Source organism: Lathyrus oleraceus, chromosome 5 (assembly GCF_024323335.1).
Source record: "Lathyrus oleraceus cultivar Zhongwan6 chromosome 5, CAAS_Psat_ZW6_1.0, whole genome shotgun sequence".
NCBI lineage: Eukaryota > Viridiplantae > Streptophyta > Magnoliopsida > Fabales > Fabaceae > Lathyrus > Lathyrus oleraceus.
In genome coordinates, this window is record NC_066583.1 from 245,754,695 (window position 1) to 245,780,843 (window position 26,149).

Below are 26,149 nucleotides of genomic sequence, written 5' to 3' on the forward strand. Positions count from 1 at the left end.
CACTGTTGTGATTGAGGGGGAGTGAGTAGGATCTCATATCTAAGAGTTCTTAGGTAGAAGTCACATGGGTAGAGATTAGGTGAAAAAACTGTAACTTGGAGTTGTTTACTGACAGTCTTTGAATTGATTCTATTTAGTGGATTTCCTTCCTGGCTTGGTAGCCCCCAGATGTAGGTGAGTTTGCACCGAACTGGGTTAACAATTGCTTGTGTCTCTTGCATTACTGTTCTTTATCTTTATCCTGTTTGTATTGTTCAGATATTAGTGTCATGCACTACGCCAAAAAGGTTTTTTAACAGCGCATCTTAGACAGCGCTTTTAAAAGAAAGCGCTGTCTAAGGTTAAAATAAAAATAAAACACGGAAAATGTTCTAAAAAAATAATGAAAGCGCTGTCTAAGGGGGGGGTCTTAGACAGCGCTTTTAGAAAGCGATGTCTAAGACCCCCCCTTAGACAGCGCTTTTAAATATAGACCTTAGTCAGCGCTTTTGAGAAAGCGCTGTTTAAAGTCTTTCAATTAAAAAAAAATTAAAACCAAAAGCGCTGTCTAAGGTGGGGGTTTAGAAAGCGCTTTTGGAAAGCGCTGTCTAAGGCATATCTTAGAAAGCGCTTTCCACAAAAGCGCTGTCTAAGGTCTAATTAAAATTAAATTTCAGACTTCTATTTTCGTTCTCAGTTCTTTTTGTTTTCCCTCCTGCGATTAAACCCCTCCAGCGAACCCTAACAGCGAACTCAGCCTCTCACTATCTCAGCCATTCTCATGCAAATCGCTGTTCTCCCAATCGGAAAGTTCATGGCCGCAACTCTTCCAACGAAGGAGTACAGTTTTGTTGGATGGCGTTTTACTCTAAATCCTGGACCGTTTAACATGAAGGAGCATGTTATCATCGCTATCTTCGCTAACTGTGGTGTTTCCTCCTCCGGCGGTGGTGGTGATGTTTACTCCATTGGTGCCATTACTATTATGAAAGCTTATTATAAAGAATCTCTCAGTTTTCTTCTCGCTCTCCTCATCGTCATAAGCGCACAGGTTATTATTACGATTATCTTATCATGAAAAAAGTGTAGAAGATGAGTTGAATATATATCTTTCCATGGTTAAAATATTCTGTGATAAATTTGCTTTATATAGTTGTAAATTGAGTTTGCAGTTAATAGGGTTTGGATGGGCTGGGATTCTGAGGAGGTATCTGGTGAACCCAATTGAAATGTGGTGGCCAGCAAACCTCGCACAAGTCTCTCTCTTTAGGTTCATTCTTTTACCCTTACTTCTATATTAAGTCACACTGACATGTTGACACGGATACCTTAAGATGAAAACTTGCTAGTTTGTTACTACTATTTTATACTCTAGTACTAGTTTTGATTACATCATAAACCTTATGCTACAGGGCTCTCCATTAAAAAAATGAAAAATCAAAAGGACTTACAAGGATGCAGTTTTTCCTCATTGCAATGGCTCTAAGCTTCCTGTATTATGCATTCCCTGGATATCTTTTCACAGTATTAACATTCTTCTCATGGGTTTGCTAGGTGTGGCCGAATAACGTAACAGCACATCAAGTTGGATCAGGTTACCGAGGACTTGGAGTCGGCGCCTTCACATTTGATTGGGCTGGGATTTCAGCTTATCGTGGCAGCCCTCTTGTTGCACCATGGACTTCCATTGTTAATATGGGAGTTGGATTTATCATGTTTGTCTATATAATTCTACCTATATGTTACTGGAAGTTTAACACTTTCGATGCTAGAAAGTTTCCTATATTCTCTAATCAGTTGTTCACTCACGATGGACAAAAGTATGACACTACTAAGATTTTAAATGAAGAATATGATCTTAACATAGATGCATACAACAAATATAGCAAGTTATACCTCAGTCCTCTCTACGCATTATCTATTGGAGCAGGTTTCGCTAGGTTTACGTCAACCCTCACTCATGTAGCATTGTTTAAGGGCAGGTAGGCTGTTCTCAAAGCCTGTATAATAGATTTATTTCTTATCGACTTATCGTGACCCTCACTGACATAGTTTCATGTTCGCTCGCAGAAAAATATTGAGACAAAGCAGAACAGCGATGAGTAATGTAAAATTGGATGTGCATGGTAGACTCATGAAGGCTTATAATACAGTACCAGAATGATGGTTCCTCATTGTATTATTTGGGAGCATGGCACTATCCATAATAATGTCTTTGGTATGGAAAGTGGATGTGCAACTTCCATGGTGGGGTATGCTCTTGGCTTTCGCCTTAGCTTCTGTTGTAACCCTCCCAATTGGTGTCATCCAAGCAACTACCAACCAGGTATTTCTTCCATCTCTAGTATAGTACTTTTCTTTTCTATCGAATCTCGATTTTAACATACTATTTTGATGCATGGAGGAGTTTATGATTTTAACATGAGTGTGGTTGGTTACCTTGCAGCAACTTGGATATGACATTATAGCACAGTTCATGATTGGGTATGTCCTTCCTGGAACACCAATTGCAAATTTGCTCTTTAAGATTTATGGGAGAATCACCACCGCCCATGCGCTATCTTTCTTGTCAGATATCAAACTCGGGCACTACATGAAAATTCCTCCTCGATGCATGTATATAGCACAGGTCTTTTTCATCTCAAAATCTCCTAGTTTAAGCTTTTTTTTTTTCTTATCAATCATTATTTATGTAGTTATTTACTTTGAAATGCCTAAATAGCTGGTGGGAACTCTAGTTGCTGAAGTGATGAATGTTTCAGTGGCTTGGTGGATGTTAGATAGCATTAAGGACATTTGCATGGATGATAATGCTCACCGTGACAGTCCTTGGACTTGCCCGAAATACCGAGTGACATTTGATGCATCGGTTATATGGGGTTTGATTGGACCAATACGACTATTTGGACCGGGTGGATTGTACCGGAACCTGGTATGGTTATTCTTGATTGGAGCTGTGTTACCGGTTCCTGTTTGGGTGTTTAGCAAAATCTACCCTGACAAAAAATGGATTGCTATGATAAATGTACCAATTATATTTAATGGTTTTGCTGGAATGCCACCTGCAACTCCAACCAACATTGCAACCTGGCTATTGACCGGAATGTTCTTCAACTTCTTTGTGTTTCGCTTCCACAAACGTTGGTGGCAGAAATACAATTATGTTCTATCGGTGGCACTTGATGCAGGCACGGCTCTTATGGCTGTTTTGATTTTCTTTGCTCTGCAAAATGCAGGCCATAGTCTGAGATGGTAGGGAACTGAATTGGATCATTGCCCATTGGCTACTTGCCCTACTGCACCAGGAATTGTGGTGGATGGTTGTCCTGTATTCTAATAGAGAAGCCTCCTGGACTAAACTTTCTCTTTTGTATCTGTTTTTGTCTTCTGGGGTGGGAAACAAATTAGGCTTGGAGTATAGGTGAAAGGACTACCTAATAACCAATTGCTTAGCAATTATTGTGTATATGCTTCTTGCTTGACCATGTGAATTATTCCAATTTTGTCTAAGGAATTAAAAAAATTCAAAAAAATATTATTTTTATTTTTATTGTTTGTTATTTTCTTTTTAATTTTGTCTATGTTATTTTACTATGCATAGTCGGTCCCAAGTTCGAATAAAATGAGAGAGTTGTGTTAGGCAGACGACACTAACGTAAATTTTTCTCGAATTTCTATGACATGGATCAACTACAAAATAATGTGAATGTTAGGTCGTTGTTCATAAGCAACGGATTGTACCGGTCGAGTACAATGTCAAAAGAGCAAGAGTTAATGCATCGTTGCCTGGATGTAGCAAAAAATTGGGAGGGTCTTAGAAAGCGCTTTTGGCCAAAGCGCTGTCTAAGGGGGTGGGGCTTAGACAGCGCTTTTCAAAAGCGCTGTCTAAGGTATACCTAAAAAATTTAAAATAAGAGGGTCTTATAAAGCGCTTTTGGCCAAAGCGCTGTCTAAGGGGGGGGCTTAGACAGCGCTTTTAAGATTTAAAAAAGCGTTGTCTAAACCTTTAGCAGCGGAGGTTTAGACAGCGCTTTAAAGCGCTGTCTAAGGTCTTGTTTGTTGTAGTGGTGACATTACCTTCGACATCTCATATGTGATACCAAAATTTCACATTGCACACATTTTATCTTCCTTTGAGGCCGTCCTTGTGGATTCGGTGTTTTTATTACTTCGACATTACTAGTACACTTGCCGAGAAGTCATCAAGTTTTTGGCGCCGTTGCCCTGGACTGTTGATTTTTCAACAACATGATGTTTGTGCACTTTTTTTTTTAGTTTTTTTTTATTTTCTTGTTTATCATAGTGCTACCGAGGCATTTTTTTTATTTGTGTATGTGCAGTTCAGAATCATCATTAATATCATTCGATCTAGAAATTGAAAGAACCGCATATGCTCTCAGAAAAGAAGCTAGAGAAGCAGCTCTGGATGGCAGAATACTAGAAGAATATCAACTACCGAGTTCTTCTTACTCTGAAGAAGAAGTCATCATGGCAGCTGCATAACCCCTCACTATGGGGGACTGCTGTAAACAAACCGATGAAGGACAAGTTCCTAGGGGGGTTGTATCAGCATACCCTACTAACTTTGATATTAAAAATTATGTACTTTTAGGTTTAAAATAAAATATGTTCAACGGGAAGGCGATTAAAGACCCATGAGCGCATCTTGCACGCTTCTATAAAACAGCTTAAATGTGCAAACCAACTGATGTCACTGAAGATCAGGTTAAATTGAGGTTGTTTGGGTTCTCATTGATTGGAGGGGCAAAAGATTGGTTACTTTTCCTTCGAAATGAAACAATCTGGACTTGGTAGGAATTGGAGGATAAATTCCTTAAACGATTTTTTTACCACTAATCGGTTTACCGAGCGTCGAGCAGAAATTGTAAATTTTGAGCAGCATGAAATTTAGTTGCGTTATGACTCTTGGGAAAATTCAAACTTTTGTTACGCAGATGCCCGAATCACAGCATGAATAATAAGAAGAAGATTCAAAACTTCATCAAAGGTCTCAAGAGTCAACCTTACATGTTATTGGATGCTTCCGCGGGAGGTACTATTCGCCAAATGGTCGAACCAAAAGTAAAAGACCTTATTGAGAATATATGTATGAATGAGTATTGTTCGAAAGGCGAAAGGCCAGTCAAGCTTGAAACTCTGGGTACATCTAAAGGTATGTTTACTCTTCATACCCATACTACTCTTTTAGCTCAAATTAAATTGTTAAATAAAAATCTAGCTAAAAGCAGCTTAGGTAGAGCTAACGTGAGCCAGGTACAAGCACTTAGGTGAGATTTCTATGGATGAGAACATGTGAATGGAAGGTTCTCGTTAGAAGGGACAAGTGAGGATGTCCAGTTTGAAATTTTTCAAAAGAACAACCGTATTCCAACACATACAATCCAGGTTGGAAAGATCACCCAAATTTCCATTGGAGCAATAATCAAAATTCAAATGCCAACCAAGATATGCAACAAAGCCAACAAGCTCCATTTCAAAGGAAGCCATCACAGTTGGAAGAGACCTTAAATAATTTCATCGAAGTCACTCAAAGTATATTTAATCAGGTAAATAAGAACCATGAAATTATGAGTAGAAACCATGATGCGTCAATCAAGAATTTGGAGACACATATTGGTCAATTATCCAGACAAATAACTACTCTGCCAAGCTCAAGTGGAGATTCACCGGTAACACCGTTGATAATCCTAAGAATGAAACATGAAAGGTTATGGAAACATATTTTGGTGTAGTTACTAAAAAGGGTGAAGTTGAAAGAGTTCAAGAGGATGAAATTAAGAAAAAGGAAGGTGGAAGTGAAAAAGAGGAGAGTGGAAGACAAGGTGACTAAGAGTAAAGAGAAGTCGCCCTTGTTCAACTCATAGATAAAAACTCTCCTTGGAAGAGAACAAAGGAGAAAATCCTGAATGAACCAAACCCACTTTTACCAGATTACATAAAACCATCATATCTTATCATTAAGAAGAAAGTGGTACATGAGGATGAAGCTGGAATGTTTGAAAATTTTAAAGAAGTGTTGACAAAACCTTAGGTAAGTAAATTTTTTCATGAAATTTTAAAATTAATTCTCAAGTTTTCTAAGTTTATGTAGGTATTGCTAAAAGGTGGGAAGTAGAAGTTGACTCAAGGACATGTCAACATGACAAAGAGGAGATGACAAAATTGTCGGAAGTTCCACCAAAGATGAAGGATCCATGGGAGTTCAACATCACTTGCACCATTGGTGGATTAAAAATTCCACATGCTTTATGTGACTTAGGATCGAGCATCAACATCATGTCACTGAAAAATTTAAGGAATTGAAGATAGGAGAGATCATACCGAGCAACATGATACTCATTTTGTCCGATTCATCTGTGATGTGTCTGCTTGGTATTGTACAAGATGTGCTAGTTCATATTGATAGTTTAACATTCCCTACATACTTTGTGGTAATTGACATGAAAAATGATTCAGAATGATCAGTGATTCTCAGGCGCCTATTTTTGGCAACCGTGAAGGCAAAAATAGATGTGGAGATAGGTGAATTGATTTTTAATTTTAATAAGGAGAAGGTGGTGTTTGATGAATATCAATGGACACCATATATGGAGGATCTAGATACATGCTACCAATTAGAAGAAAAAGGTAGTGAAGTTCACAAAAGAATAAAAAAAGGAGTTTTCATCGGCATGGGGGTATCCCTTGCGCCTGACATGTTTTGAGCATGAGACGTCAAGCTAATGACGGAAAAGAAGTATTGGATGAGAGGCAACCCGTCATTTTTAATCAATTTTTGTTTTTCAGAATTTACTTATCTTTATTCAAGACCATCCACAAGAGGAATTAGCTACTCAAGAATAACCATGCCATGAAGACCCATGTTGTCTTTAATAAACAAGTTTGTAGTTGTTTGTTTTTCTTTCTTCAGATTTTCAAGTTTAGCACTTTAGCATTGAACAGAGGATCCAAAAGAAAATTGATTATCACAATAGCAACTAGAAAATTGAAGGAGAATGATGAGAAAACAATCAATGGACTTGTACTCAACCTATATATACCTCATCTAGTCAGGTTTGAGCCAAATATTTCTATTGTCCACTTTTCTTTCTTTATGAGTATATCCACGCATTATTATTTTATCTGGATTGATCTATTTCCGATTAAGTTATCTGGTTTGACCAGCACACAATGAGACAATTTTTTATTTATAACTTTGAGCCTTTCTTTCAACCACCCTGTAGTAATAGGTATATCCATTGTAACCACTTTGAGCCTAACCCTTTCTTTCAGTGACGTAGCCTAAATTTTTTAGCCATATGACTTGAAAGATATTTTACTTTCCACCCTCTCTTTGGAGTTAAGTAGAAGTATAATTCTTAAAGTATATGAAAAATATTAAGTTTGTGGTTGCTCTTGAAAGTGAGCAAAGTTTTAAGTTTGAGGTTGGGGTACTAGAGAATATTGTCCAAAAATTTCAAAATTTTAAGAAAAAAAAGAAGTGGAAAAAGACATTTCTTAAAAAAAATAGAGAAAATAAAGATAAGAACCAAAAATCTCTAATACCGTAAAAGAAGGAACAAAGAGGTATGATGATAGAAGGATAATTATGTACCTAACTCCAAAAGTTTAAACCTACTTTACTAAAAATATCCTACCCAAACATAAGCCAAGTTACAACCTGAAAAGACCTTTATGTGTGTGTTGTGATTTCTGTGATGAACTCTATTAGAAAATGATCAAGCTAAGTATAATTGATTTTTCATTTTGATTGAGAGATCACCCTATCCATTGAGTAAGTTATAGTGAATTGAGAGACAGGTTGAGTACTCGTCAATGTTGATGACATTTTCCGAATTCTCCGTATAGAAGTTGGAAGCTAGAACAATGGTCGGATAAAAGAAATATTTAATTTGGTGATGTTCAATTATTATTGTGCGACTTGTTGTCTGTTGAAATATGCAATTGTAGGCGATTTACTTGAGGACAAACAACGATTCAAGTTTGGGGTTGTGATGATAGTCCGTCATTGTATATATTTAGTCGAAGAATCGGAGTAAAACAAGTGAAAATGGAGCTAAAATGAAGAAGAATGACCAAAGAATGAGGAAAAATAGCTAAGTTTGAAAATTGTGGACTTAGTAAAATTTGGAGTTCAAAAGGAGCAAAAAAGGATGCAGCTTCGGAAATAATCACATGCAGCATCGTGCGTGCGATATGTTCATTAAAGCGGTATCACGTGGGTGATGAAAGGTAACACGTGCGTAATAGGTACTATTTCTGGACTTTTCTTACGTGTTCTAGTTCATTCTGATGCCTTCAAAAGGGGATTTTTTGCACTTTCATAAGAGTTACGATTTTGGGAGATTTAAGCACGACTTTGAGAACACAAGTGGTGATTTTTAGAGCATTTGAAGCCATTGGAGGCCATCACTTCAAGGGGCTTCTTATGTTATTTTCTTTTATCAATTGTGATATTGTTAATTTCACTATGAGTAGCTAAGCTCCTCTAGGTTAGGTTGTGTTATGATGAACCTATTTCTATATTGCAAGATTCTATGTTGATTTAACCATTGCATGAAACTATTGATCTATAATCTTATTCAATTGCTTCTTGTTATTAATGCTTTTTATGTGAGATACTCTTTTAATATGATTTTGGGGACAAAAGGAATACTGACTATTAGTTTATATGTTGTACCTAGGGCAATTATTGTACCTAAGCTGGTTAAATATGAATAAGAGATCCTGAGTAGTAGCATAGAGAATTAACATTCTATACATCGCCTAACCTTGCTTACGCTGGAAGACTAGGGATAGAAAGCTCTGAGTAGTGGTTAGTGAATTATATCGCGAGGGATCGGCTATAACGGTTTTGTTAATTTGTCGTGGTATTATAGTGATTAGATCATTCATGTAGAGCATCAAACGTCAAGAATAAAGGAATAGAGGATTCTATAACACAACCTAACCACTTTCCTGATATTGTTTACTCATTTATTTACTTTTCCCACTAAAACTTGACACCCCCCTTTTTACTAACTTTTTATAAACTGCACACATTTTGTCTTGCTTAGAGGCAGTCCCTATGGATTTGATCTTTTTATTAATTGGACATTATCGATTCACTTGCGTCACACCCTAATTTTGACCATGAATCTATGATTCAATACATTCATCATAGTTGTTGCATCTCGGCATAGTATAACATGTATTCCATACCGTATAATGCTTATAACATTAGTAGAAATAAATTGTCAGATCTATAGGAAAACCAGTTGGATCAATTGTCAAATGTGTTTCAAAACAGCGGACGAAAAATTTCAAAATCAAGCTTGCAGACATTAGTTTTATTAATCTATTTTTCGTGTAGCTTAGCTTGGTGTGTGATGCTACGCGAAATATGTACAGAACGCATCGCACGCTCGAAGATACAACAGAGTCACCACCGAAATTTATGTATCCCAAAAAAGGGAAGGAAAAATATCGATAAAACACAAGGGGGAATAGAGAAACGGGTAAGGACGTCGATTATCCAAAGGGAAGGTATTAGCACCCCAATGGGGAATGGAGAAACCTTGTAATTCTCTAAATGTCTTCCCTGTTTACCGGGTGATCTCACATGGTTGATCAAGTTACAAAAAGAAACAGGATAAATCTACTCTGATGCGACCTGACACAATAGGAAACCCTACGGATTAGCAGATGCTAAACCTAGAATGAAAATACAGGTTGCAAGCAACAAACATGTCATATAAAGATATGAAATCCACCAGATATAGAAAAATGTTGAATATTATTATGATGAAAAGTAATCATGACGGCCACGCTAAAAGTATTTGAATAGAAAAACAAAGAACCCTTAATGGGATTGTAATCCAAAACATAAATAAAATAGAAAATTGTGTAAAATAGTAAAATCTTGATTTTGGGCCTGAAACAAACGCGGATGACTTAAAAAGCACATAAATCACGAAAAAACCGTGTGCTGGACTCGTGAGTTGATTCCTTATTCAAAAAGGTATTATAAAAGTCATTCTGAAATTGAATGTCAAACTTGCACAAAGCATGCATAACCTTTTCGATGTGTGACTTCTTCTTCGATACGTGCAACCAACCCTCCTACAACAAAATTTTAATAAATGTACCATTCTCAATCACATCAAAGATTTCATTCTCTGAACATATCATGACATATAAATTTCGGTTTGATATTGAACCTCCCACCCCTAACTCATGTTCCTAAGAGTATAATTGGTGTTTGCACATAACAATCGAGTTTTAGGACTCTATTGGTCCCTGTTAGGTTAAATAAAATGTAAGGAATCCGATCATAAGAAAGATGAAGTGCTTATAAACTCTCCAATTGGGACACCATCTTTTTGTCCATTTTGTAGGTATAAACCCTCTATTGTGGAGGTTCATGTCCTAAATTCACACATGCATGGTATGTGGTTAATGACTTAGTAAATTTCTTGATAGAGTAAATTTTTGTATAGTTAGAGAATCATGCAATTTTAACTGGATAATCAAAACTTCAGTCTCATGTTCTGACTTTGGTAAATGAGAAAAACATACGAAGTAAAATCATGAGTTGTGAAAGCTTTATATGTGATAGTTCAAACACGTGAAATCCAAATCGTACTTTATGTAGTTGAATTTGAATGAGCCATTGACATTGAACAATGAGGAAATTCAACCAATTAATGCTAAATTATTATCCTCTTTCATCAATTAATTTATCTTCTACCGGATTTCTTAACGGCTTAAACTTGTCACTGTGTACGATGATGCCAATTTCTCTACCTTACTTGCATGATATATTTGTAAAATTAACATCATAAAGCATCCTAAAATATGTATAAAGAAAAACTGTCATTTGTATAACATTATGGAATGTGAAAGAATCAGGTTTAATGTATATGTAATATGTATATGAATTTTTAACTTATTGGGAACAACATGTCAACTACTTAAAAAATATTAAGAATCCTTTTTGATGCAATAACACCTTGTTTAGTATAAAAACGTTTTATTAAATTTAGTTATATGGAAAGATTATAGTTCTAGATATATTTTATTTTTTTCCTTTGACTTTACATTCATGTGTTTGTACAAGCATGACAAATACATGGACATAACCAGCAAGTTTCTAATATAATATAAATTAGGAGTACTAGATCCATTTAATAAACACACATGATATGGAGGGGCAAATATCTAATGTTGTGTAACAATTTCCCCGAAGCATAAGAAATAGCTTATGTTTTGTTGTTTTTACTTTTTTGGCTTAATTGAGAGTACTTCTAACTTATTCTATTGGTTTATGTAATGTGATTGTTTATCTTAATTTATCATCTTTGTTATAAAATAAATACATATATAAAGTTAAAAAATGCAACCATTTAAAGTTTGTGATGCAAATAACCTTAATACACATTTAAGCAAGTTATTTGTAATAATCATTCCTTACATATTTAAGCAAGTTATTTGTATTAATCAATCCTTAGCCTTAAGGCAATATAAAAAGCAGGCACTTAATACGACTTCAATAATGTAATTTAAAATTGTGATAATGGGGCTTTGAGAATGAAATTGTGATAACATAACTTGGAGGAGGATCCTGTAAATCCAATGTCATCCATTGACATTGTGATAATGCATCCTAGAGTAGGATATGATGAATCCATATCATCATGTGATATTTTGATAATTCGACTTGGAGAAGGATTAGAAAGTATTATGTATTGTTGTCGCGGTGATGGTCTAATCATAATTTTTTTGTAATGGTTCAGGAATTGACGATGGACTAGATTCCATCATTTCAGTAACATTATCCCCTTTTCATTCATTTATGATGGGGTTGCTTCCTTCGTCACATTGTTTCTAGTAGTTATTAATTTCCAAAATATTGTAGATAAACTACTTTTATTTTTTACCCCATGTATTTCATAATTTATTTAATATTTCAACTCAAAGAGTCAATGTCTCCCCTACAAATTATAAACATATCACATCATAATAATGAGGAACATTAGATTCATATGAAGTTAAAGATTTCAATGATGTGTTCAAAAATTCCTCGAGTGAAAGGTTTCTGAGTGTTTCCATTAACTCCTACTTCTAGAATTATTTCTAAATTCTGATCATCAAAATTTGATAGCATACCCACTACTAAAGTTTGGAGCGAAGGATTTCAAAGATGTGTTCAAAAATTCCTCTAGTCAAAGATTTCTGAATGTTGCCATTAAATCTTGTTTCAAGAAACATTTTTAAATTACAATCATTAAAGTTTGATAACATGGCCACTAATTTTCTTTGTATCCCCAATGCACGCATATCCCTCACAAACTAAATAAAATACAATAATAATATATTTTAGTGGTAAATATAATAACAATTCATATCAGATCTAGAAAAGAATAAATAAATTGTTGATACCTGAAATCTACTTATTATGGAAAAATCAAAATCAATAAATATGATGTCAAAATTCGCAGCAGTCAACAAAAGTTACATTATGAATAATAATAAAATATTGACCATTGCTGGTAGGTTTTGTTCAAATGCCTGTTGATTCATTATGAATAATAATAAAATATAAGAATACATGTAGCTTTGGCTATAAGAGTGATCCTATAGTCCAACCACTTTAATATGATTAAATCTAACGAAAGTGCAATAATCCAGCCACTTAAATATGATTAAATCAAGTATAAGTGCAAGAATCCAACACATACCTAACAAACATAAATTATAACCAGCTATCACAATCCATCGAACACACTTAATGAAATAAATTGGGAAGAAAAATATAATTTCTTATGACAAACATTTGACCTCAACAAAATTCCATAGTAGAAAATTCAAAATCGCAATGACATCAAAAATCATTAATTAGGAAAAAACTCACCTCATTTAATCAAGAAAATCACGATCATTGACACTCTAACAAAAATATCTGACAAAAGACCAATCAAATCGAATGACAGAGATGTTGTTGTATGAATATACTGCATATTTAATAATTAGAATGGAGCTGCATAATTTAGAATAAGATTTATTATAAATTTGAATGAAATTAAATAGATGGAGAATAAGATCAGGAGAAAGTGTGCAAATGGATTTATACATATAAATGAGTTATTATGTTTTTTTCCCAATAATAAAAATATTAATACATCTGAATATATGAAAATAATTTTATAATAAAAATATAAGATATTGGAAGAAAGTTTTTGATAGGTGGAAAAAGTGTTAAGTATTTAACCGAGGATAGGAAACTTTTGAGAATGGGAAGACTACCTTTATTATTGAATGTTTATAATTTTTGGCTTTTTACAAACTCAAGTACATCACCTCTATTTATACTAGTGGCATTCTTAAATCAACGATTAGGATTTTGCCACCACAAATTTAATCTAATGATTATAAATCACTCTCTAGAATTCTCTCACTATTCTACAAAAATAATAACTTATCCTTATCTTCTAGAGAGCTCTATAAATCTCTCTAGAATAGACTTCTAGAAGTTGAACCTACTACAACACATATTTGGGCTTAAAATTACTAACGCCTAAGAACTAACAAACCCAAATTCAATTTAAATATTCAACACTCTCTTAAACTTGATTTTGTTACTCCAAAAAAAAACCTTACTTGACAATGTCTTCATGCTTGAAATGCTCGGTGAAGATATCAGATGCTTGGTCGCACGGTCGTCTCAACCAATATTGAGGGTTATAGCGAACTTTAAGTTTTGGACCTTTATAAAATAATTTTTTTAAGTATAATTAATTTGAATAAATTTTATTTTTAAGGCTTTTTGAGATGCAAAATTGTTTATTAAATTATCATAATCGATTTCTCGTTAAATTTCTTTTCCAATGGATAGTAAAGTCAATCCATTTAATATTGGTTAAGACATTTTGATCTTGGATTAATTTTAATTTCAAAAAAAAATGTAACTAGATCTTTCAATTATTTTATAGCAACATCAATTAAAAATTACCTATATTTTCATATTTACTTTTTTTGTTTGTTTGTTTTAATAAATTTATCTAGAGTCCCTTTTTGCGATTTAATAAAAACTTCATTTTTTTTTGTTACTTTGAGTAACCTGATTCATATTTTTGAATTGATATTAATATTTTAATATAAAAGAATAAAATAATTCATAAAATGTTAAAAGTTATTATAAATAAAAATAAAATAGAATAAACTAGAACAATAGAACTTGGTTTTTACAGAATTAGGTGTTACATTGTTACTTGTCTTTTTTCACATTCTATCAAAAAGAAATTGTTGATCGATTTAAAATCTAACCAATTGAAAAACATAACAAATAGTTTAAAACTTTATAACTGAAAGAATTAAATTAACAAAAAAAAATTAAAATTTGAAATAAATGAAAACAATGATAGAAAGAACTGAATCAAACACAAGGATGCACGCAAATAAATAAACTTTAAAAAATTGAATAATTCACAAAATTAAAAATTTCTTTTAATTAATAATAATTGGAAAACTTTTTTCTTACGCAAAAATGAAATCTTTCTTTGAATTTATAAACAACAATTTTCGACAACGGATTGATTTTGAATTTGTTCTTAAATAAGCACAAAAATCTTGAAAATAAAAATTGATGAGATAATTTGAGACATGTGATCGCGCAATCCTTAAGGATTTTATGCGTAATACGCTCATCCTCTATGATTTAACAAATTCTTCTTATAAGCCAATGATACATAAATGGCAAGGATAAAGATTTTAACCTATGAATAGTTTTTTTTGTGAAATAATAATTTTAGGAAGTAATATAAATTTATTTTCTGCAAGACTATTATGATTTCCACCATATCTAAAGTTTTTCACATTTTTTAAATATGGTGAGAGTAGAATCAATCAATGAAAACTAATAATTTTTTTTAATTACTTACGATCAATGTTCATCGTAACCATCTTAATTTGTCTTATAGCGGATTCAATTTCCGGCATAACATATCCAAAATGTACCGTATGTACATTTATAAAAAATGATGAATTTATTCATTCAAATTAAATTCATTTAATTTCATTGAAAAAATTTAAAGAATTTAAATGGCATTGTGATTTTATTAAAATATTATTCTAATAATTATCAATAAATGAGATTTAAATTAAATAAAAATAAATTTTTTTATCAAAAAGTTATTTTAAATTATAATTATTATTATTATTTAAATAACTAATAACTGCAACAATATCGTACATATAAAAAAAACAATTAAAAAATATTATAAAAAATTGTTGGGATAACATTATATATGTATGTAATACATCAAACTGGTGTACCAAACTATAAGAATCAATTCTAGAATGATAAATTTAACATATAAAGGCATTTGTGTAACAAATTATATGAATCAAAGACACATAATATATGCTAGAGGTGTATCGCTTGCATCACACTCCCAATATTTCTTTCTGTTGACATTATGGTGCGCTATTAAGTTGTGCACATGCCTGGTTTTTCTAATGAGTGTTATGTATATTTCGCCAATATCTCATACTAAAGATCCTACTTGACACTCAGATAGGTGATTTTATTAAATATGTGAAATACAATATATAGTGTGCTACCTATCACCATGATCTTCTTAATCAACAATGATGAAATACTTTATCTTTTATTTTATTTTATTTTTTTCATATATAATAAACTTATATGTTTGTACCTGTATTTTATATATATATTACAAATTTAAATGTTTTTTACATGAAAGTCAAAAATATTATTTATAAACATATATTTACCCTTGTTATATATTACAAACATCAACGACAAAATGATATATTTACAAACATCAAAGTCAAAGTCATATATTAGCACCATTTCAAGTAGCACATTGAAAAGAAAAAAACAACCAACGCCTACCGACGTTGTTTAAGTCATTGGGGGAGAAAGGTGTCATGTCGTTAAATGTCTAGATAAAAAATTGAAAAAAAAATTGAATATCACATGATTTGAAATATAATAGCAAACTTAAACATTAATATGTTATTGTAAATATTTCATCACACAATATATATATAGATGATCCCAAAAATCAACAATGCCGAGAGAGACAATGTTTAACATGTGTTTCATAACATAATACCCACACTCGTATCCCTCTTCTTGTCTCCTCATCTATAAATTTAAATATTTCATGAATGTATAATCACACATGCATATATATATATATATATATATATATATATATATATATATATATATATATATATATATATATATATATATATATATATATATATATATATATATATATATATATATATATATGCACGTAAAAAGAAATCCACTTACATTAGGCATACAAAATGTGAGTTTTTTTAGAATTGTTCATAATATAGTGTCGCTTCATAACCCTATATGTTGAAAATGATTAAAAATATTATATGATAAACTAATTACAAAGTCAGATAAAATATTACTATAAGTCAAATAAACATAAACTTATCTAGTAATAATTTGTTTCATTATAGGTCTAAGTGGTTTCGGTAAGGAACACAACGTAGTTACCATATTTTTCGCAAGAGATATGATGGTCAATTGAACATGTTCACTGAATGAACACAATCATATATAATCAGTATTTGGTAAAACATGGAAACTAACTATACTAGAGAAACCATAATTTGAAAATTACTCACACATCGAGAAATGATGTTAAGTATTATATTTTTCTCCCATCTAACCGTGAATCTATGAATGTTTGAATATTTTATGGACTGTTACTTGTAAATCGAATACTCACGGTATCCAAGGATTCATAAATATCTGATTTATATAATTCTAATCAAACAAAGTGAATGTACCTAAATGGTTAAACAAATTCAAAAAATAAGTGAGGAATTACTTCTATTAAAAATGACGAATGTACCAAATGAGATATTCAATTCTATAATTACGTGCACCAAATCTGAAGGATCCCTACATCCAACCACTGTTTTCGAATGATCAAATCCTTTAGATCTGTAAGATCGACATAGAAACACTCTAACTTTCAATCATGTTCTAGTTCAGAAAGAGCCAAAAACTCATTATGGATCTCATTATCGGCGGGGACGATTGAACAACTTCCTTTTGTGCTTGTACCATGTACAACAGTTCTTTCAGGCAATTGATCATCACCATTTTCATGTATACACTGTTGGACGATTCCACGAATTCTCTACATCATAAAAATAACAGGAACACAAAAAAGTATCAACACAATATATATCATACATTTTTTATATCACAATATTCTCACATACCGCATATAACTCTTTCAATATTCTCACAATCTTCATGCAACTTTTGCTAATGCGTCTTCAAATTATTCATTTTTTCTTTCCAACTTCTTCTTAAACTTTGCAATTGTTTTTTTTTACATATGTTCGGTGCTTTTTCTGGATGTACCATAGAATAATCTCTGGTCGGTTCCATCTACAACACCATGGACACGCCCACCATACTCATTTGTTTCGATTGCTTCTATTAATATATCATATCGTGGTTATGGAACAAAAGAACCTTTATGGGCTAACACAACTAATGAATCCTAAACAACATGATAAAATATATATTGTTAATTACCAAAGAGATTTAAATAACACATAACATACCCATAAAAAATCCTACTTACAATTTTCTAAGTGACCGCTCTTGAGGCATCTCAAGTGTACTCTCCATTTGGTCTTTTTTTTAGCACTCTTTCACTTCTCGTATCGTGATGGTGGAGATGAGGTGCGATCATGACTCATGGAGCCCTCATCTCCCATTTGTTGTCTTTTTTTATTAATCATTGTTTTTTTTAAGTTTCCTATAACCCCCATGAGACAATTTATGGGGGTATTTGTTTTGCCTTGTTCAGCTTTCTTGCTTCACTTTTAAGTTGTTATAAACATAGAAACTGTTGTCTCAATAAATCATAAGCATAAAATCATCAAATTTAAAATTAGCACTAACTAGGAAATCCTCATAACTACGAGACTTCACAAACTTTTTTCAAAACTTCTTGTAAAGAAAATTTTATCTCACCCACAGATGCATAAGATCAGGCTTAGGATCCATTATGTAGTCACGCTTGAGTTGTAACTTAAAGCCTCTCCAACACGTACGAACATAAGTGATCTACCTTTTTTTCAACTTATCATCTTCAGAATACTTAAACGTCAACTATAGTTACATTAATAAGTATGTATTAGTAATTATTGAAATTAACATCGAATCGTTGAAAATTAAAATTAATACCAATATGCTTGTCCATATGCTGTCTTTCACATCCTATGGTGCTTCTTTCCAATCATTTGTCAATATGATTACTTTTCTACGTCCAAGGAATGCAATATAACTCTTATAAAGTGAAGAATAAGGACCATCAACTATATATTATACGACATTAAACTCCATCGACAATCTGTTAACCGAGTAAATTATGACAAACATCCATATCAAGAACGTCACAAAGTACCTCTTCTCTGTAATGTTTTCCGATGGAGATAGGAGCTCCGGAGGCTAGAATTACTTGAAGTTGGAAGCCCTTGCTTCCCCAACCTAGGTTGTATGGCTTCTCATGGGATTCTATGGACAACTTCAAATAATCTACCAATTTCTTTGATACCAGATTCTTTGTGTTTCCATTATCCACGATCACACACACCTTGTTCTTGATAGAAAAATATGTTTTAAACAAATTCTTGTGTTTCCCTTTTACTTTGGATGCTAGTGAAATTCTCCGCAACACCAAATTTACCCTCTAATCAAATTATTCCTCTGCAAACTTAACCTTTACATATTCATCATTCTCAATTGTAGATCCTTCTCTTTCCTCCTCCTCCTCATCCATTTCTTCTACAAAAGCATCAACTCTCCTTATTGGACAAACATTTTATATGTGACCTCTTACATTACCCCGATAACATGTGTCTCTAATGGGTTTAGTGTATAGATTATTCCTCCTCTGGAATGGTGCTTTACTCTACTGCACACTGCTAAAGCTTCTAGCCCCTTATTTCATGGGTTGGGATCTTTGGTTGTTGCACTCTTTTTCCTTGTCACCCGATGATTTAAATTTATTCTAGGGTCAATACCTTCTAAAATATGAGAAATTTCGAGGGGATTTCTCCATCAATTCTGCCTTAAAAGCTAGACTAAATGCTTTAGCCACAATCCAGACTAGCATTTTGTTTTTTGCAGGATAGATGTTGGACATAATGCCTTAGAAAATGAGTACCACATAACACAATTTATAACAGACTAAGTAATTTTAAGTAGTGAGAAATAAATAACATAAGGGAATTTTTAACCCAATTAAGTTCAACATCACCAATATCTAAGGGGCTTCCAACCCAAGAAACAAAATTCATTATCAATAGTATTAGTACAATTAGTCTTAGATGAACAAACTTTGTTTAATGTCTACTTCCTAATACTACATGTGTCTTTCTATTTAGGACTCCCTATAAATATGAGAGTCCCTCTCACTTTCTCTGAATCATTACCCTAATGATCTATTCTTTCAACAGATTAAAGATTATGAATTACAACTCAACTAACAATCATGGTTTATGCCTTAAATATTCAATTTAGACTTCTTTAGATGTTTACAAATGCAAAACAATAATATAATGAATCAAATAAAAAACTCTAGAACACTAGATCTTCAATTCTTGAGTTACCCTAATTATCCTCTTGGAAGGGTATAAGGTGGAATTAACTTAGACTTCTTACAAGAGTTGAGCTAATAGGATCTTATATGAACAGGCCAGTTGGTTCAAATAGATAATCGCTAGAAATTTACAATCACTCAAGGTGCCTGAGTTTATCTATGGTTTGATCTATAATGAGATACTTATGCTTGGCGAGTCATTCACCTAAAATAGACTAACTAATTATGGTATCAATTGAAATGAAATTTGGTTTAGTACTTAGGATAATTGTCTAGGCTACTGGTAGTCTATATCATTACTAAGGATTCAATAAATGTCTAAGATTTAACGATGTTTGGAAATATCTACTTGTCTGCAATAGAGGCTAGTCAACTTGGGGGGAAATTGTTTAGAATATCCTATGGAGTCAATGTTACTATTCATTCTGAAAAACCAAGCTTTCAATGAAGTTGTTTTGATGAAGACAATCAATATTCTGAAGACATGATCAAATGTTAAAGTATGAAGAAACTACTCAAATGACTATGTTATACCATAATTCTTGAAAGGTAATAAATTCTATAAGTAAGGATTTACTATATCCTACTGTTTCAAACTTATATTTATCAAAACACATATACTTGTATCAATACCTTGTTGTCTAGGATTATTGGAATCAAGAGAGTTGGAAAAAGAAATGATTGTTTTATTTTTCTGTGCTGTAAAATCACAAGGTAGTTTTCCTTTTTAATTTAGTTAGAAGCTTATGTATAGAATATAGGTATATGCTTGTACAATGTTCTAACAATAGTAAAATATTTTATAATGGCAAGAGGACTTGATGTACTCTCGGATTGTGAGGGAAATTAGTATAAACCTCATGTAAAAACTAGAAAATTTCAAAGTACCTAATTCACCCCCTCTTAGGTGCACTTTATACTTACATCATCTGGCTTGAGTTGTGTAACTACTTCCGGTGCTAGGTTTTGCAGTGAGGGTTACTACTTCGAATCTTAAAGGTTTCACTCTGTATGCAAAATTCTTGGTTAATGTTGGTTTCCTGTAAATTCCATTCCTATTTCTAATGTTTTCTTAAAGATGGGGATATATCTTCTTTAATGACATTGGGTTGTTCTAGATGATAATTTACTCTGTGATACTTTCTGTTATCTGTCTTTATAACTGTCAGATAGATCTCTTATTCCTTTGTACCTTTCCAGTTATAATCTTCCTACATCATTGTGATACATTGTCTGTTAACATCAGAACATCGCATTCTAACTCATACTCTACTTATTGGACTTATTCCCTCAACCTTTACAAATCCTAACATTCATCTAGTTGTATGACTTTAAAGACACACTACTTTCCATTTAACACTAAACTTTTAGGATTCGACGTCTCTACATTTCCCTTCAATAGACAGAGTGTGACTCCTTACTTTCCCGCTTCACTTACCTTTTAACCTTTGGAGGTGCCTTATTGATCCTACTCGATTGTGAACTCCAACTGAGTTGTGAATCCTTCTGAAGATTGATTCCATTTATCAATTCCTCAAATTACTTAAGCTCTTTTTTTCTTGCATGGAAATAATTCATGCACATGAACTTACTTCTGTACCATTGATGTTGATGTCTGAATTACTCTTGTGACTGCTATGTTATGTATAATTTGTTTATATTGCATAATGTTAAGAAGTACCTTTTTCTTCTAAACATTGCCTGATGTTTCTCTACGTATTAATCCATGGTTTTTCTTTTAACCTTCATTTTGACTTCATACATCCTTAGGGCTTTAATGCCTATCCTCCTTGGCCTGCTTAGATTTCTTAACCATAATATCATGCCTATCATACACAACATTGAGTAGATCAAGCTCAACATGTAACGATTTCATAATAGACTACTAAGACTCTTAATGGTCCTTACTACTTATGGTGTGAATTTCAATAACCCATTGCAAGGTCCGGTTTGAACCGGCCTGCTTTGATACAAATTATAACACCCCATATCGATTGACTAGTATATCAAATGGAATATACATAATTGAATCTGGATACATCAGAAGTTACAAAAATTTTAAAACTTAAATACACGGTATATTCAACACAGAAATATAGTTGTACAAAATATACAACAGAAGTTGTCTAAAATATGACATTAGACCTTAATTTTGATATAATAGTACAGTATAAGAACTACACTTCTAATATAAATGTCTCTAATTTCGTCTTGAACTCCGACTTCCTCCGCTTCTTGTCTTTCTTAGACTGTTACCTGAAAAAAATGTGGGATGAGACTACATGTCTCAATGAGTTCCACTACATGTCTCAGCGTTTCTCACATTTATTTATTAATGAATTTCATTTTTGTTTCTGGTATAAACCAGGTTATATGTGTAACACCCCTTTTTATACCCCAAAATACTTAACATATAATCAGAGTGAATAAGCACGCATATAAACAAAAGGACGTCATATCGACGTTTTCAAAAACTAAAAGCTTTCAAAAACCAACATCATTCATCATCAATATACAATACACCTGGTCATTTAAAGTAACACATTTCAAATATCATGAATATACAAGAATATGCGTTCGCAGCGGAAAATAATGAATACTCATGTATTTCATAGAATGATTCATGTCCCATACCATGATCATCTCTCAATAATCTCCTCAAGATAAAATAAAACCATATCCAGACTATTTGGCACTATGGCCTCTCAAACAGCAAATTGCAAATAGACATGTTCATAAGTAATAACATAATACATATCCAAATAAGACATGAGTTCAAAACTACTAATCTACCCAGTGTTACATGACCAGAGCATTGACTCACTACCTAGTCTCTAAACCAAAACACGGAAACTCTCCGGCTAAATCTTGAGTAAGCTACCTTCCACTTACTTCAGCAATACTACTCTTGAGTATCTGCACGATGCCCATGTAAAGGCAACATTCAAACAGAAGGGTGAGAATTCGAATCATTATGAAGAAGTATAATAAAGCACAATGATTAAATCAACAATTAAAGGAATTCATCACACCTTGTATAACCATGTAAATAAGACTAACCAATATTTATTCCACATGTTTCAAGCATACATCAAAACTCAAGGAGTATAATATTAAAATCCAATGCTATATTCCCAAATACGCACGTAACTATAATTATCACATAATCACACATTTCAACAAGTTATGTATCCAAACATCACCAAACTCAATTACTAGATCTCCTACACACATAACAATCACATCAATGCATATATTTAATTATCACATAACTCTAATGTGACTCAATGCAAGACATGTGACTCTATGCATGTCGTACCGCAATATGAACCCAACGTTTCACCGCTTTCCGATTCAATGTCTAGAATCCAAGCCACACTTCCGATCCGAACAAGATCAAAGCCACTACGCCTATTTCCAATTAAGGATGAGCGTCTTCTACGCCTATTTCCATTCAAGAATCAACATCTATTACCATGTGAACCCACAGTTTCTCCGCTTCCACCATAAAGCCGACCATGCCATGAATGAATGTACAAATACCAATAATATATGCAATTAAGATCATCTCTACCATCTTAATATTCCACATATAACCATAATTCAACTCTATGAATTATCCACCATTTGTACGTATACACATTCATAACAATTATACTATTCACATATATAGGCTAATTATCAAATACGCACACTTAGATTTTATTTCAAAATGGTTACAGCTTTTAAAAGTTCTCAATTTTCCTTTTTCAATAGTGGTAACCGGTTAACACTTTTGGGGTAACCGGTTAACACGAAAACATAATTCAATATTCTAGACAAATTTGTTAGCACGTAACCGGTTAACACTTATAGGGTAACCGGTTACTCAGTTTAAAAACTGGAATTTTCTTAACGTTACCATTACTGTAATGAAATTTAATAAATTAAGTGGCTTCTCAAGCTATCCCTCAATTTCATCCATATATCCATTCCAAACGCAATTAATCATCACAAATCAAAGATTACTCATCAAAACCTAACAATTTCAAAACCATAAAAATTAGGGATTTCAACCTAAACATATTTCTACCCATTGACCCCATGATACTAACCCATAATAATAAGGATTCTCCCCCTTACCTCTTCAATTTTTTGGAAATCCTAGCTTCTCCCTTGTTCTTCCCCTCTTCTCCTTACTTTTTCCTCTTTTCTTTCTTGTTGCCTTGAAAATGACCAAGTGAGTGCTACTTCTCACTCTCCTCACCTCTTACTATTCTAGTGTTATATTTTGGGCTTAAGAAATGATACCTCTAATTTAATTATTAGGCCCAATAAGACATAGTATTATAATATCTCTATTTAGTTCAAAATCAATTAAACCAACACAATATACACACCAAGTCAATTAATTCAATTATTCATTGTATCTCATATCAACTAAATAATTGATTAACACACCAAGTTAATTAATACAATCAATTACTATACTACCTAACAACCAATTAATTAATTAACACCCCAAATAAATAAAAATAAAATAGTATAATAATATAAGAAATAAATACTAAAAAAAATGGGTTGTTACAACTCTCCCCCACTTAAAAGATTTTCGGCCTCGAAAATTACCTCAAACGAACAACTCCGGATACGATTCCTTCATTTTATCCTCGAGTTTCCAAGTGATATTGCCATTGGCGGCTCCGCCCCATATCACTTTCACCAAAGCAATCTCCTTACCACGAAGCTTCTTCACTTCTCGATCTTCAATTCGCATCGGTGATGTATCAACCGTCAAATTATCCCTCACTTGAACATCATCTAATGGAACAACATGCGATGGATCCGCAATGTACCTCCTCAATTGAGACACATGGAACACATCATGAAGATTAGAAAGTGACGGTGGCAATGCAATCCAATATGCCACTTCACCTACCCTCTCGGAAATCTGATAAGGACCAATGAAACGCGGCGTCAACTTACGCGACTTCAAAGCTCTACCAACACCCGTTATTGGCGTAACTCGAAGAAACACATGCTCATCTTTCTTAAACTCAAGAGCCTTCCTCCTCTTATCATGATAACTCTTTTGACGACTCTGAGAAGCCTTCAACTTCTCTTGAATCATCTTAATATTATCCGTAGTCTCTTGAATCAACTCGGGTCCAACCACAGCACTCTCTCCCGATTCGTACCAACACAAAGGAGTTTTACACCTCCTACCATAAAGAGCCTCAAAAGGTGCCATTCCAATACTCGAATGGAAACTGTTGTTATACGTAAACTCGATCAAAGGCAAGAAACTATCCCAATTTCCTCCTTGTTCCAAAACACAAGACCTCAAAAGATTATCAAGTGACTGAATAGTCCTCTCCGTTTGACCATCAGTTTGCGGATGATATGTCGAACTCAAACACAACTTCGTACCCAAAGCGCTTTGCAAACCTTCCTAAAATCTCGAAGTGAACCTCAGATCTCTATCCGAAATAATGCTCGACGGAATACCATGCAAACACAAAATCCTCTCGATGTACAACTTAGTAAGTCTCTCCATCGAATAATCCATCCTCATCGGAATAAAATGAGCACATTTCGTCAACCTGTCCACAACGACCCAAATCGCCTCACAATTACTCGATGTTCTCGGCAAACCCGAAACAAAATCCATAGAGATGTTATCCCACTTCCACTCGGGAATAGATAACGGTTGCATCAAACCAGACGGCTTTTGATGTTCAATCTTTGAATTTTGACAAGTCAGACATGAATACACAAATTCCGCTACATCCTTCTTCATACCTTGCCACCAAAACATCTTCCTCAAGTCTTGATACATTTTAGTAGCACCAGGATGAATACTCGGACCACTTCTATGCCCTTCCTCAAGAATCCTCTTTCTCAAATCCGCAACATCCGGAACACAAATTCGATCACGACACCTCATGATACCATTCTCATCAATCTGAAAGTCACCAGCTTTGCCTTGATTAATCGATATCATAACATCAACTAATTTCAAATCTGACTTCTGACCTTCTCTAATCTCGTCAAGAATGCCACACGTAAGCTTCAACATACCAAGCTTAACACACGAAGACGTCGCTTCACAAACCAAACTCAAATATCTAAATTTCTCCAACAATTCAAACTCTCGAATCATCAACATAGACATGTGCAATGACTTCCTACTCAATGCATCGGCTACAACATTCGCCTTTCCAGGATGGTAATTCAAACCAAAATCATAATCTTTCAAGAATTCCAACCATCTCCTTTGCCTCATATTCAATTCTTTCTGATCGAACAAGTACTTCAAACTCTTGTGATCACTAAACACATCAAATCTCGATCCAAACAAATAATGTCTCCAAAGCTTCAACACAAACACAATGGCGGCCAACTCTAAATCATGCGTCGGATAATTCCTCTCATGAACTTTAAGTTGCCTTGAAGCATAAGCTACCACTTGCCCTTTTTGCATCAAAACACCT

General features: G+C 33.3%; 1 pseudogene; it reads left to right on the plus strand.

Annotated features, from left to right (window-relative positions):
- Positions 1-733: 733 nt before the first annotated feature.
- LOC127083494 (oligopeptide transporter 3-like) lies at positions 734-3,316 on the plus strand (annotated as a pseudogene).
- The last annotated feature ends 22,833 nt before the right edge of the window (positions 3,317-26,149 follow it).